The sequence below is a fragment of the Lepus europaeus genome, chromosome 4 (genome assembly GCF_033115175.1).
Source record: "Lepus europaeus isolate LE1 chromosome 4, mLepTim1.pri, whole genome shotgun sequence".
Lineage (NCBI taxonomy): Eukaryota > Metazoa > Chordata > Mammalia > Lagomorpha > Leporidae > Lepus > Lepus europaeus.
The window spans coordinates 106,367,215-106,380,126 of record NC_084830.1 but is presented as its reverse complement, the minus strand read 5'-3'; the positions used below and the strand labels follow the sequence as shown (position 1 = coordinate 106,380,126).

Genomic DNA, 12,912 nt, shown 5'->3' with positions numbered 1-12,912 from the left:
CTCCTGCAATGCACCAGCAGCTGCCCACAGATCTGTTTGGAAGTCCTGACCAATGTCCCCCACCAGGGACTGGAAGGGGAACTTCTGAATCAGAAGTTCGATGGACTTTTTTTTTTTTTTTTTTGCCAGCATACATTGGCTCTATATATTTCAAGAAACACTTGAAATACACAAAGGAAGCATGCAATGTTAAAGAGATGACATGAATAAAATTGGTGGCTTGTCTAATGCAGAATCCAGTGTCCCTCAGGAAACTGAAGATACTCAAAAATTGCTCCAGAGTTTCCATTAACATTTGTTGCAAATATACAAATTTATAATGTGTGCAGTTCAAAATGGCCTACCATTTTTAGATCGCTTAGGTGCCAGAAAATAGAGAGTCAATAAAAAAAACCCAGCGAGGTGGGGACAAAAGGCTCTCTGGATCTGTACAGGAAAAATGAGTATCACTTCAGTGGGTAGTGATTTGTGGCGCAAGTGGCATCCTTGGGAATCAAGACTCACGGGCAGATGGCAGGTCACAAATCCGGTGATGGGGGATAAGCTGGAGGGTAAGCCCGGTTTTCCCCAGCATCATATGCAAGGACAGGAGGAGGAAAGCAGATCCACTCTGGTGATACGGCAGAGGACAGCCGGTGGATGCTGTCCACGCAGTGGATTTGGTTGTTCAGCCCTGAGACAGAAAAGGTGGTGAGAAACCACGTGGATACATTTGAACAAAATGTTGCATGAGCAAACGAAACAGCCTTCCAATTCCTCTTGTAGTTGACATCAACAATATTGTAGATGCTTCTTCAGGAAGTCGGAGACGGGGTGATTGTGCTCGCTGGTTGGTGTGTGAAAACATACTGCTAGTATATATTCATTCACAGCAATGCGATCTGTTGCAGGGATGAAATATAAGAGAGCCTTGCCCATGTCTATTAATGTTACAGGAATGTTTCAGGAATGCTTCTTCCAGCCGCCACCATCACTGTGCAACCACAGTTACCAACACCTGTTTGAGATCAGGCATTTAGGGAAGCAATACCTTGCATCTAGCTCAACATAGCCAACAATTATAATTTCTCTGATGCTGCTTCTGCGGTGTTGCCTCTGCTAATTGTCTCTGCAGGATTAATTTTCTTTGCTTATCAATGTCTCCTTCCATTCCAGCGAAAGCATGAGAGCCAGTGAAAGAGAGCTCAACTCCCAAGCCTTCCTCCTCTTCTTGGTTGTGTGAACGAACGGCAGGCTTTTCACCGATTCTGATCTGCGGTTCAGGTACCACAGGCTGCCCTTCTGTGTTTCCAGTATCTGCGGGGAGGTAGGGCAGTGGTCGGCTCTCCTCCTTCATTGACCTTGGGAAGCACAGAATAGCAGCTTTTGGTAAGGAGCCTCTTCAAGTTCAGAGACAGCAAACACGACCTTTTCTATGGTTCCTCCGTACATCTCTAAGAATCTCCTTACAGTGCCAAGTGCTATGCGCATTGCGTCTTCCAAAGGATAACCTTGCAGAACTGAAGACACACAATCCAACGGAAGACATCCACTCCACTTTGGCCGGCTCAAGTACATTTCGGTAGCAGCTGTACAGGGAGCTCTCTGCGGCCGGGCCACAGCGGCTCTTCTATTTAGCTCCCACTGTGTGCACGATGAACCAGGCAGCCAGGTTAAATCCTTCTGTCAATTTGGCTTCACCTGTTTGGCGGCCTTTAAGTTTCTGAAGACCCTGCAAGTATGAAGATACTTTCTGACGTAGGATTCTTATCTGTGAGACTCTTATTGCTGGTATTCGCCATGGCTGTACACTTCAGTAATGCCACCATAGAACTACTTTTCCATTGAGAAAGGAAAAGGAAAAGGAAAAGGTGATGGAATAGTGTCTTCTGGAAATGTTTGAGCTGCATATCAGAAGAATTTCATTCATCTTCACACAAATCGCCCACATCCACAAATTGGGAAGGTGCACCCAAGGGATCCATGGAGTGGGAACGTCCTCTTTTTCTCAAATTCCTCAGCCACTCAATATTCCCTGGAGACTTTAGAGCACTCGGGCGTTCCCATCTGGACTGCAGGTGGGCCGGGTTAAGCTCCTCCTAGGTGGTGGCCGAATGGCATCTCGGGACAACCCTCAGCAGCAGCATGGCACCAAAGCGAGTCAGAGTCCCAGGAGGCTGGAATGAGCAGCTGCAAATGCCTCCGTGGACCGCTGATCCCGTCGGATTTCTCAGAGTACCCCACTACCAGGCCCGCGGCGATGAGGCTTCCTCACACTTCCGGTAGAGGGCGCACTCTCGGATCGGCTCTCCTAGTCAGTAGCTTTCTGAGTACTCTACCGGGAGAGGATCTGCGGGCGCGGCTTTGTTCCAGCCGTGGTATGAAGATCTCCTTACTTCCCGCTCTGTTTTGGCTGGGGCTTGGTGAGCAAGAGGCCACTGGCATTAGAGGGCCATGGCGGCATGGCCGAGGCTGCAAACACAATTCAATTCTTTTCTTTTCTCTTCTTTCTTTCTTTCTTTCTTTCTTTCTTTCTCTCTCTCTCTCTCTCTCTCTCTCTCTCTCTCTCTCTCTTTCTTTCTTTCTTTCATTTTCTCCTCCTCCTCCTCCTCTCCCTCCTCCTCTCCCTCCCCCTCCCCCTCCCCCTCTTCCTCTCCCTCTTCCTCCTTCTCTTCCTCTTCATCTTCCATCTGCTGGTTCACTCCCCAAATGGCCTCAATGGCCAGAGCTAGGCCAGACGGAAGTGTGGTGGCAGAGGCCCAAGTATCTGGGCCATCACTTGTTACCTTTGCAGGAGTATTAGCAGGGAGTTGAATTGGAAGCAGAGCAGCCTGGACTTGAACCAGTGCTCTGATATGGGATACTGACATTGCAACCAATGGTTTACCCCACTGTGCCACAATGCCAGCCGCTGGAGGTATTTCCTTTGGAGTTTCCATGGAGTCTGCGTAAAATGTCTTATAGTTAGAGCAAGCTATATTAAGCTGATAACAGCTCAAATTCAATTGCACACAGAAATTTGATTCTTTCATTTGTCCTTTCCCCACACGTTATGCTACTAATATCACAAATAATGTCTTTTTCTTTGTCACTCACTATCATTTTAATGGCTATTTTATACTTTTCTCATTTAGCTGTCATAGAAGGTATTCCAGCATTCTCTACTGTGTACGTGCTCACCCCTGCTGTGAGCGTTGTGCTTCATATGCCTTTGTGCTGTGGTCTGGCATCTTCATTTCAGCTTGATGAACTCCCTTTACTCATGGAGTGGTGAGGAAATTTCCTATACGGCATTCCCCTAACTTCTGGCTTGCTGAAAAACTTGCTAATAGTCTTACGAGAACTCTCCTGTATGGGATAGGTCACTTATTTCTCTCAACATTCTCTCTTTGTCTTTGACCTTTAACCATTTGACGATCAAGTGTTTGGGTGCTGGGTTTCTCCACGTACAACATTCAGAATCCATTGGGTTTCTTGATTCTGATGTCGAGATTTGGGAAATGCCTGTATGTGTCCATTTTCTGTTAAAACAACATATTTGAGACTGGGTACTTACAAAGAAAAGAGGTTTGTGGGGGCTGAACATGGTGGCCGCTCCTGTGAGGGCTCCCCTGGCTGTGTCAACTCATTGCAGGTAGTATCACAGGGGTGGGGGCATGTGCAAGAGTAGGGGTTCACATTGCAGGGCAAGAAGTCAGAGCACAGGGAGGGACAGTATTGTGACTTCCTACCAGGTCCCTCTTCCTAAAGGTCTCACCACATTTTAGCATCTCCACACTGGGGACAGAGCTTCTAACACTGAACCCCCGTGGTGATACACTCAAATCATAGCATCAGGCAAGACAGAAGCCTTGCTGAGCAGCAGTCCCCCCACACTGGGACAGAGGGTGCATGTTCCATTCCTTCCCTCTGCCCACCAAAGGTGAGGCCAATGAGGTTTGCCGGCTGTGTCTGCTGTGCCACTGGTTCTTGCGGTTCCTTGTGCTCTTAATGATGCCCAGGCCCCTAGAGTATGACGGGTCCCATCAACACTTCAGGACAGGGGAGACGTACACCAGTCCTGTGGGAGGAGCTTCCCAAAAAGACAGAATGTTGTATACACTCCAATTCTTTCTTTCTCTAAGGAGAAGCCAAGAATTGAGGATTTTCTTCTGCTTGCTTTGCAGTGAGCTTGGGGCAGTAGGTGCCTGTCCCAAAGCCCTCCTACATGATCACTAGTCCCTAGCCAGGCAGGTTTGCAGGCAGGTGCTTAGTCCCTCAGCAGCCTCCCTGAAATGTCAGCATTGGGAACACATGGTCCAGGGTCCTTTTTTTTTTTCCTCTTCAGGAAGGAGCCAGAAGCTGGGTGTGGCCTCCTAATCCTGCCACATTGAGCTGGGAGGAGGGGCTCTGGGGAATAAGCATTAAATATGTGATTAGGTTAGACATCATTGGCACTTTTGAGCTTTTTTATTTTTTATTTTTTTTTTTGACAGGCAGAATTAGACAGTGAGAGAGAGAGAGACAGAGAGAAAGATCTTTCTTCCATCAGTTCACCCCCCAAATGGTTGCTACAGCCGGCGCGCTGCATCAATCCAAACCAGGAGCCAGGTGCTTCCTCCTGGTCTCCCATGCGGGTGCAGGGCCCAAGCACTTGGGCCATCCTCCACTGCACTCCTGGGCCACAGCAGAGAGCTGGATTGGAAGAGGAGCAACCAGGACAGAATCCAGCACCCCAACCAGGACTAGAACCCGGGTGTCGGCACCACAGGCAGAGGATTCGCCTAGTGAGCCGCGGCACTGGCTTAGCTGTTTTATTTTTTTAAATAAGATTTATTTGTTTATTTGAAAGGCAGAATTACACAGAGAGAGGTCTTTTATCCACTGGTTCACTCTCCAAATGGCCACAATGGCTAGAGCTGGGCTGATCTGAAGCCAGGAACCAGGAGCTTCTTCTGATCTCCCATGCGGGTGCAGGGGCCCAAGGACTTGGGTCATCTTCTACTGCTTTCCAAGGCCATAGAAGAGAACTGGATTGGAAGTGGAGCAGCCAGACTCAAACAAGTGCCCAATTCATATGCCCATAGGCCAAGGGTTGGGCCAGACCAAAGCTGGGAACCAGGAACTCAGTCTGGATCTCCCATGCGGATAGCGGAGTCAACATCTACTGCCTCCCAGGTGTGTGGTGGCAGGAGAACTGAACAGGAAGCAGAGCCAGGATTCAAACCCAGGCACTCACAGCATCAGCCTTGGCCTTGGTCAGTGAGTTTTAATATGACAGATGAAAAGGTCGGTGATATGGTTTCAGACTCCACACTGCAGCTGACCTGCACAAAATGATTACTTGTACGCTTTTAATGTAGTATCAAAGAAGAATCTCTCTGATTGCTTGAAAAAGCTATTGAAGCACCTCTTCATTTTCCAACTACGTATCTCTGTAGCCTTTCATGTGAAAGGATTTCAAAAGGCTCGTAGAAAAATGAAAGGAAAAGAAGTTTGCTCTGGTGCAAAAACACTTTTGAGATCATGCATTTTTTTTTTCTTTTTCATAATATGCATTACCATGAGCCATTTGGAGACACTTCATATTTCAACCAAGGTGTCACCATCTACTGAATGTGGAAGCAACTAGGAGAATCTAACTCTATTACTAAGCCAAGTCCTGGAGAGACTTGCAGATTTTAAAACAATACCACTCATTTCATGAAATTTTTGTTTGCTTTGGGTAAAAGTTGCATTTCATAAATTTTATTTATGCACATAATGAGTTTGTTATTGTTATTGTAGAAAATAATTGGTACATAATGAAGATAGCTTTTGGTTTTAATTTCTTAAAGGTTGGTGGATCTAACCCACATAAACAAAATCTCTTTGGAGTTTTCAATGGTTTTTAAGAGTCTTCTGGGATCTAGAAACCCAAAGTCGGCTTCAGGGTATCGTGACTGGACTGCGTCATTGGAGGAGCACCGGAGCCCACATTTCCTGCGTCTTTTCTCTTGGGCCGTGTGGTCAGTTGTGTTATTTGTCATGCATACAAGGGGAAGTGCCTTTTGAAGCTGCACTTGGTCCCATGACTCGCTTTGGCTCTTGGGGTGTGAGCAGATGTGATTGGAGCCGAGACTTTCACACAAGATGGGGTGTGTCGTTTAGCCGGTCCTCTGGTCTTCTATTTCCATGCATAAGAAGAACATGAGCCCAGGGGCCACCGACCCTGTCTGAGGAGAGATAGGAAGAGGCCGTCGGCCCAGCCCATGGTCTGGCATCTCTGTGAGCCTGGTGGGATGAGCTGAGGGCTCATCACTGGGGCACAGCGGGTTCAACTGCTGCTGGCGACTCCAGCAGCCCATATTGGAGCACCGGTTCAAGCCTTGGCTGCTCTGCTTCCTAACCGGCTCCCTGCAAATGCTCCTGGGAAGGCAGCAGAAGATGGCCCAAAGGCTTGGGCCCTTGTCACTCACATCGGAGACTTGACTAGAGCTCCTGGTACTGGCTTTAGCCTGGCTCAACCCTGGCCATTGTGGCCATTTGGGGAGTGAACCAGTGGATGGAAGATCTCTCTCTCTCTCTCTTCCTCTCTCTGTAACTCTGACTTTCCAATAAATAAATAAACCTTCCTCTTTATTTAGATTTTATTTATTATTTATTTGAGAAGTAGAGACTTACAAGAAAGAGAGGTCTTCCATCCGCTGGTTCACTCCCCAAATGGCTGCAATGGTTGGAGCTGAGCCAATCTGAAGGCAGGAGCTTCTTGCTAAACAGGAGATTTCTTTAGCAATAACCATGGAGCGTTTTTATCTGGAAATTCCAGAGAGTGCTAACAGAAGAAGCAAGGTTAGACAGAAAATGATTTCTTTCTTGTTCATCCGTGCAGTGCTTTCATAGGGAAATGTCTACTTTTTGACCATAGAGTCAGTGTTAGGGTGGAAATTGAGGATTCTTCCCCTACTGCATAACGCTCCTTTTGCATGTCAGGACCTAGGAGCCACTGAGGTTGAGAAGTTCTTTAGTTAGACGTAGTTGAAGGCATACATGCTAGATTCAACAATGTGTAGCTGGCTTCCAAGTTCTCTTTCCAAGGACGTGATGAGCTCTGGGCATGTAGAGATCATAAACCATCAGCATTACAGCCAAGGAAGTCACTCAATGTCTCTTTTAGAGATGAGAGGAGAGAAGAGACTGCCCCCTGGCGGCAGGGTCCTGCTTTGCACTCAGTCCCTGGACTCCTTCCCCACGCCCCCACCATGTCTCCTGTGAGCTGATCATTTCCAATTCATTTCTCTTTCATTTCTGGGGGAAACTTCTTTTTCTTTCAATTTTTTAAAAAAATTTTTGGTCAACAACAGCCATTTGCTTCATGTCCAGTCCAACTCCTAAAGTGGACTCAAAGGTCTAAGAAAATGGTTCATGGTCTTACAAGAACCACAGGCCTGACTCCATGGCTTATGCAGCCCACCCCTCAACCATCCCCACCCCATCCCTATGCCCTGTGCATTTCCTTAGCCTTTGAGTCTCCGAGCCACCTGTAATGCTGTTCCCTCTGCCTTGCTGACCATCCCCCCCCCCTTTTTTTTCCCTGACCACAAGTAACTCTTTGTCACCCAATGCAATTGTGACCTTTTCAGTGAGGTTCCCCAAGGAAGGCTGCACTGCTCCTGCCTCCGCGACTCCCCCGGCCCCTTTCACAAAGCTCTGCACCAGCGTTCGCCATAAGGGTGGAGTCCATTTATGGGCCTGGATTCCCTCACATCGGCCCTTCAGCTCCCTGGGAGCTGGGCTGGACCCTGCTGATCCTCCAGAACGCAGCACCCACCTCAGGGTGCACGGCAAGCTGGGGGCCACTCACTCATTCCGGACTGGGCAGTGGCAGAGCTGGTACGAGGGGAGGCAGGGCGGCTTTGGGAGAAAGGTGGGACATTCAGGTTAGGTCTGAGATGGCTCGAAGGGGCAGAAGCAGTTCCTACCATGCTGCGTTGAGCTGGAGAATTCTGAGGCAGTTGGCTCCAACACCCAGAAGGAGACCCCAGGGAGCAGCCGGAACCTGCAGCTCTCTCTGTTCCTGACAAAGAACGTGTCAGCAAGCTCTCCCCATTTCTGAGAGCAGCCTGAGCTTCTGTTCTTCCTAACCCATCAGTCACTTCTGGGGGATGATCGTGCATTTGGTTAAAGATAAAACGTACTCTTTATACTTCCCTGTTATTCTGCACTTCCCATAGCGATTTTTAATTAGAAAAAAAAATCCATCATTGGGCCCCCAAGGCATCTGGGGTGATGACGCAGAGCTGGTGGGCCTCCATGGGCTGGGGACAGCTCGGACTTGGAATCTGGAAGGGACAGCAGCAGGAGGAGGTGGCAGAGACACGGGGAGGGCGACACAGGGAGGGAGTCCTCCCCTGAGGGTGGGGAGAGTGGCAGCAGCAAGAGGCCGGAGTCAGGTCAAGGTCCCTCTGTCTGGGGGTGGGGGGAGCACTCTTGCTGCTTCTCCGTCTCCCTCCTTGGCAGCCCGGGAGAGGAGATGATGCGAGGTTGTCGGGCCAGCTAAGTGAGACCAGCTGGGGCCACCGTGCCCGTGATCCTCAGGTGGAACCCATCCTGGTGCTGTGCTGAGACCCCTCCCCACTGTGTGTGCAGCCCAGCATGGAGGAGTCAGAGTGTGCGCCCCCTGGTAGCCTGCTCTGGTTTCGATGTCCCCAGCAAAATGCATGGTGAAATGCCATCCCTAGAGGGAGATACTGAGACCTGGGACTAGGGGCCTCTAAGAGGTGACTCCATGCTCACCAGCGGTTCATCCACTCATGGATTAAGGCTTGTCTAAGAAGTTTGGCTCTGCTCCCTGCAGGGCAACCTCACTGTGCAATGCCTGTGCCAACTCCACACTCTGCATTCCCCGCTCTGTCCAGCCCAGGAAGGGAGCCTTACCCATGTCTAAGTCCCTGGCCTTCCAAAGGCCTCTGCTCACCGCTAAGGGCTCCCTCTGCCTTACGCTCTCGGCCATCACTGTGGACTGTCTTGCTCCAAGATCCTTGCCGTATTCCCTGGGGTTTGTCTGCTCTATTCTCTCTTTTCCCCTTAATTTCACACTACAGCTCCAGCGGACACCCCGAAGGCTTTAATTCAGCCATCTACAAGCCCTGCTTTCTGTCCGGACCTGGGTTTCCAAGTGCCTGGGAACCTCACCTCTTGGCCTTCTGTATGTGCCAAACTGTTTCATCGTCATCTCAAAGCTACCCTGCCTCCCCAGGTTCCCAAGTTCAGACACCCAGGGTTCCAGTATGAAAACTGCCCCTGCGTGGTTATTTAGGGCAGTGGTTAATTTTCCCACGTTCTATATCCAGGTACTCAGGTTCGAGTCCTGCTCCGGCTTCTGGCTCCAGCTCCGAGCTCATGCAGACCCTGGGAGACAGCGGTGGTGGCCTAAGTGGGTTGGCTCCCTGCTACCCATGTAGGACAACTGGATTGGGTTTCTAGTTTCTGGTGTTTTGGGCAGTTTGGGGAGTGAGCCGGCAGATGGGACCTCTCCCTCTCTCTCTAATAAATAAATTTTTCAAAAAGATGAAAAGTAAAGCTATCCCTATGCAGACCCCTCCTCTTCCCTCACCTCTCTCTGCCCTATGTAATCAATCACAAATTCCTGCCATTTCTACTCCAACATCACTGCCCAATCCATTTACATGTTTCATTTTGCCCGTCCCCATTTTGTCTTCTGCACTTTATCTTATCCATCTCTGCCCTTCGCACCTCCACGAAGGCCCTAATGCTTCTGCCCCTACCAGGCCCCCACTGGGCTCCGTGCCTCCAGCTTCTCCCCATGGACTCCTCTGGAGGGAACTTTCCCATGCACAGGTGGGAGGATGGCGCCTCTCTCAGCCCTGCCCCCCACTTCTGACCACACCCACAGGGCTCTGCACGATTTCTGAGGTGGCCCCATTCTCTGCCACAGCATCCTTCCTTCATTTTCCAGGCCTCCTCTCTTGGGGGATTGGTTGGATGGGGGTGGGGTCCTCCTGTGTTGCTGAGAGGAGGAGCGTGGTGGGGGCAAGAAGTGCGGAGTCAGCACACAGACACTGGGAGCCGGGTGAAAGCAGGCCAGAGGGGAGCAGCCCTCAGACTCGTTTATTTCAGTTGGTACAGCAGCTTATATAGCTGAGGCCGCCAATCTGGTCAAGGGGCGGTCTATGCCATAACCAATCACAGCCTGTTGCCAGGCAGGCACCTTTGCCAGGTGATTTCTGAAGCCATTCCTGAGTAACTGATGCTTGCTTGCCAGCAGCCATCTTGGCACAGCCTTCTCATTCCACCACACTCCCAACAGCCCCGGAGAGAGTTGTCTCCCTCCTCTGGGTTCCCCCACCCATTCCTGCTTTTTTTTCCCCTTAGTTAATGATGCTGCCATGTTGATAACGTCAAGCAGCACGCCGCCTGCACAGGGCCACGTGCAGGGCCTCTTGTCACACTTCATTTTTATTTTTTTTCAAAGAAGTGACTTTTTAAAAAAAGATTTTATTTATTTATTTATTTAAGATTGATTTTATTTGAAAAGCAGAATTAGAGAGGTAGAGGCAGAGGCAGAGAGAGAGAGAGAGAAAGAGAGAGAGACAGATCTTCCATCTGCTGGTTCACTCCCCAATGGCTGCAATGGCTGGAGCTAGGCTGATCCAAGGCCAGGAGCCAGAAACCAGGAGTTTCATCTAGGTCTCCCACTTGAGTGCAGGAGCCCATGGACTTGGCCCATCTTCTACTGCTTTCCCAGGCCATAGCAGAGAGCTGGATCAGAAGTGGAACAGCCGAGACTTGAACCGGTGCCCAAATGGGATGGTGGTAGCTTTACCCCCTACACCTCAACACCAGCTTCTCCATTATATTCTTTAAATCTTTGCTCGAAATTTTTTTTTTCTTTTAGTGAGGAGCTCCTGGTGACCCAGCATTCTCCTGTATTCTCCCAGCATTCCTAGTCCCCTTTCCTGTTTTATTCCTTTTCATAGCATGCAATCATTTCATTTATTTGTTTGTTCTTTGCCTCCTCTCTTTAGAATGGGACCCCATGACGGGGATTTATCTTGTTTCACTCATTGCTGTATCTTGAAGCACTTAGAATAGGGTTTGACACATTTGGGCATTCAGTTCGTATTTGCTGAATGAATGAGGGATTTTATTTATTTGAGAGGTAGAGTTATAGACAGTGAGAGGGAGAGATAGAGAGAGGTCTTCTATCCACTGGCTCACTCCCCAAATGGCTGCAACAGCCGAGCTGAGCTGATCTGAAGCCAGGAGCCAGGAGCTTCTTCTGAGTCTAACATGCAGGTGCAGGGGCCCATTCCACTGCTTTTCTAGACCATTCCAGAGAGCTGGATTGGAAGAGGAGCAGCTGGGACTAGAACCAAAGATTAACCTATTGTGCCACAGTGCTAGTCCCCACACACTTCATTTTTGTACCTCTGCCATGGTGTGGGTATCCCACAAAGCTTCATGGGTTGCACACTTGATTCCTGGGTGCTGGTGTTGAGAGGTGGTGTGGAACCTTTAAGAGGTGAGGCCTAGTGAGAGATTCTTAGGGCACTGAGGGTGCTATGCTTGAGAAGGGACCAGCGGTCTCCTGGAGTGAGTTCCTATGAGAGTGAATTGTGCCAAAAGCCTCAACGCGACACCTGAGATTGTCCTGTTCCACAGCTGGAACTTCCTATGCTCTCTCTTGCCATTTGCCAATGGACCCTCACCAGAGTCAGTGCTATGCTGTTTGCACTTTCAGCCTCTAAAACTGTGACTTAAATGAATCTCTTTCCTTTATAAAGGTACCCTGCGTTGGGTGTTTCATTATACTAACAAAAGAGCTGAGTCATCCAACCTGTGGCTCCTGCAGAGTGCCAGGTGCCGAGTAAATACTCCTAGCACGTGGAAAGACAAAGAAGTAGAAAATGATCACTCAACCTGTAGTGCTGAATATTGACATTCTGCTTCCTTGGCAAACATTCTTCGTTCGTGCAACTGCAGTCCAACATTGCAAAGCAACCTGTCGGTCACCAGTGGGCTACACATAAGACACTCATCCCATAAGATTACAACAGAGCTGGGAAATTCCCATCACCCAAGCCTTAACTACGTGTTAATGCAATGGTGTTACTCACATGTGTGTGGTGACACTGGTGTAAACACACCTACCACCCTGGGCTGACCAGTGACCACCTGCTATAGTTTGAATGTCTCTCTCAAAACTCATGTTAGAATGTAATTCCCATTGGGAGGTAGTAACAGGTGGAACCTTAAAGAGATGATTAGGCTGTGAGGGCTGTGCTTTCGTGGTTTAATGCATTAATGGGTTAATTAATTATCTCAAGACAGGTCATGTTATCAAGGCCAGACCCTTCTTGCCCTATGGCATACTGGGCCACCCCAGGACTCTACAGAGGGTCCCCAGCAATAAGAAGACCTTCACGTGATGCAGCTCCTTGACCTTGGACATCCAGGACCAAAAGCTGGATGGATCTTTATTCTTCATAAATTACCCAGTCTGTGGTATTCAGTTATAGCACAGGAAAACATGCTAAGATACTGCCCCCAATCTCCAGCCAATTCATGTCCATTTGGAGAGGCAGGATGTGATCTTGTCTGAGATAGGGTCTTTGCGGACACAATGAAGGCAAGGGTATGCTGCAAAGGACACACAGAGACACAGAGGAGGTCATTAGGGATGCCCCTGAAGACCAAGGAGTGCCTGGAGCCACCAGCTGCTGGAAGAGGCAAGGGGCAGTAAGTAGCCTCTTCCCCAGAGCCTGCAGAAGCAGCCTGGCCCCACTGACCCCTGACACTGGACTTCTGGCCTCTGGCACTGTGAGAAGAGAAGTTGCTTCTGGCAGCCCGAGCAAGCTAACACCAGCACCAAGAAATAGCCTTCCTTCCTCTTTTTCTCTGTTCGTCATTTCTGAGTTGCTCCTTGCCTAGGAATCTTAACTCTGAGCAGGT

General features: G+C 49.2%; 1 pseudogene; it reads right to left on the bottom strand.

Annotated features, from left to right (window-relative positions):
• Positions 1 to 518: 518 nt before the first annotated feature.
• On the bottom strand, positions 519 to 1,964 carry LOC133758480 (ganglioside-induced differentiation-associated protein 2-like; annotated as a pseudogene).
• Positions 1,965 to 12,912: the final 10,948 nt, after the last annotated feature.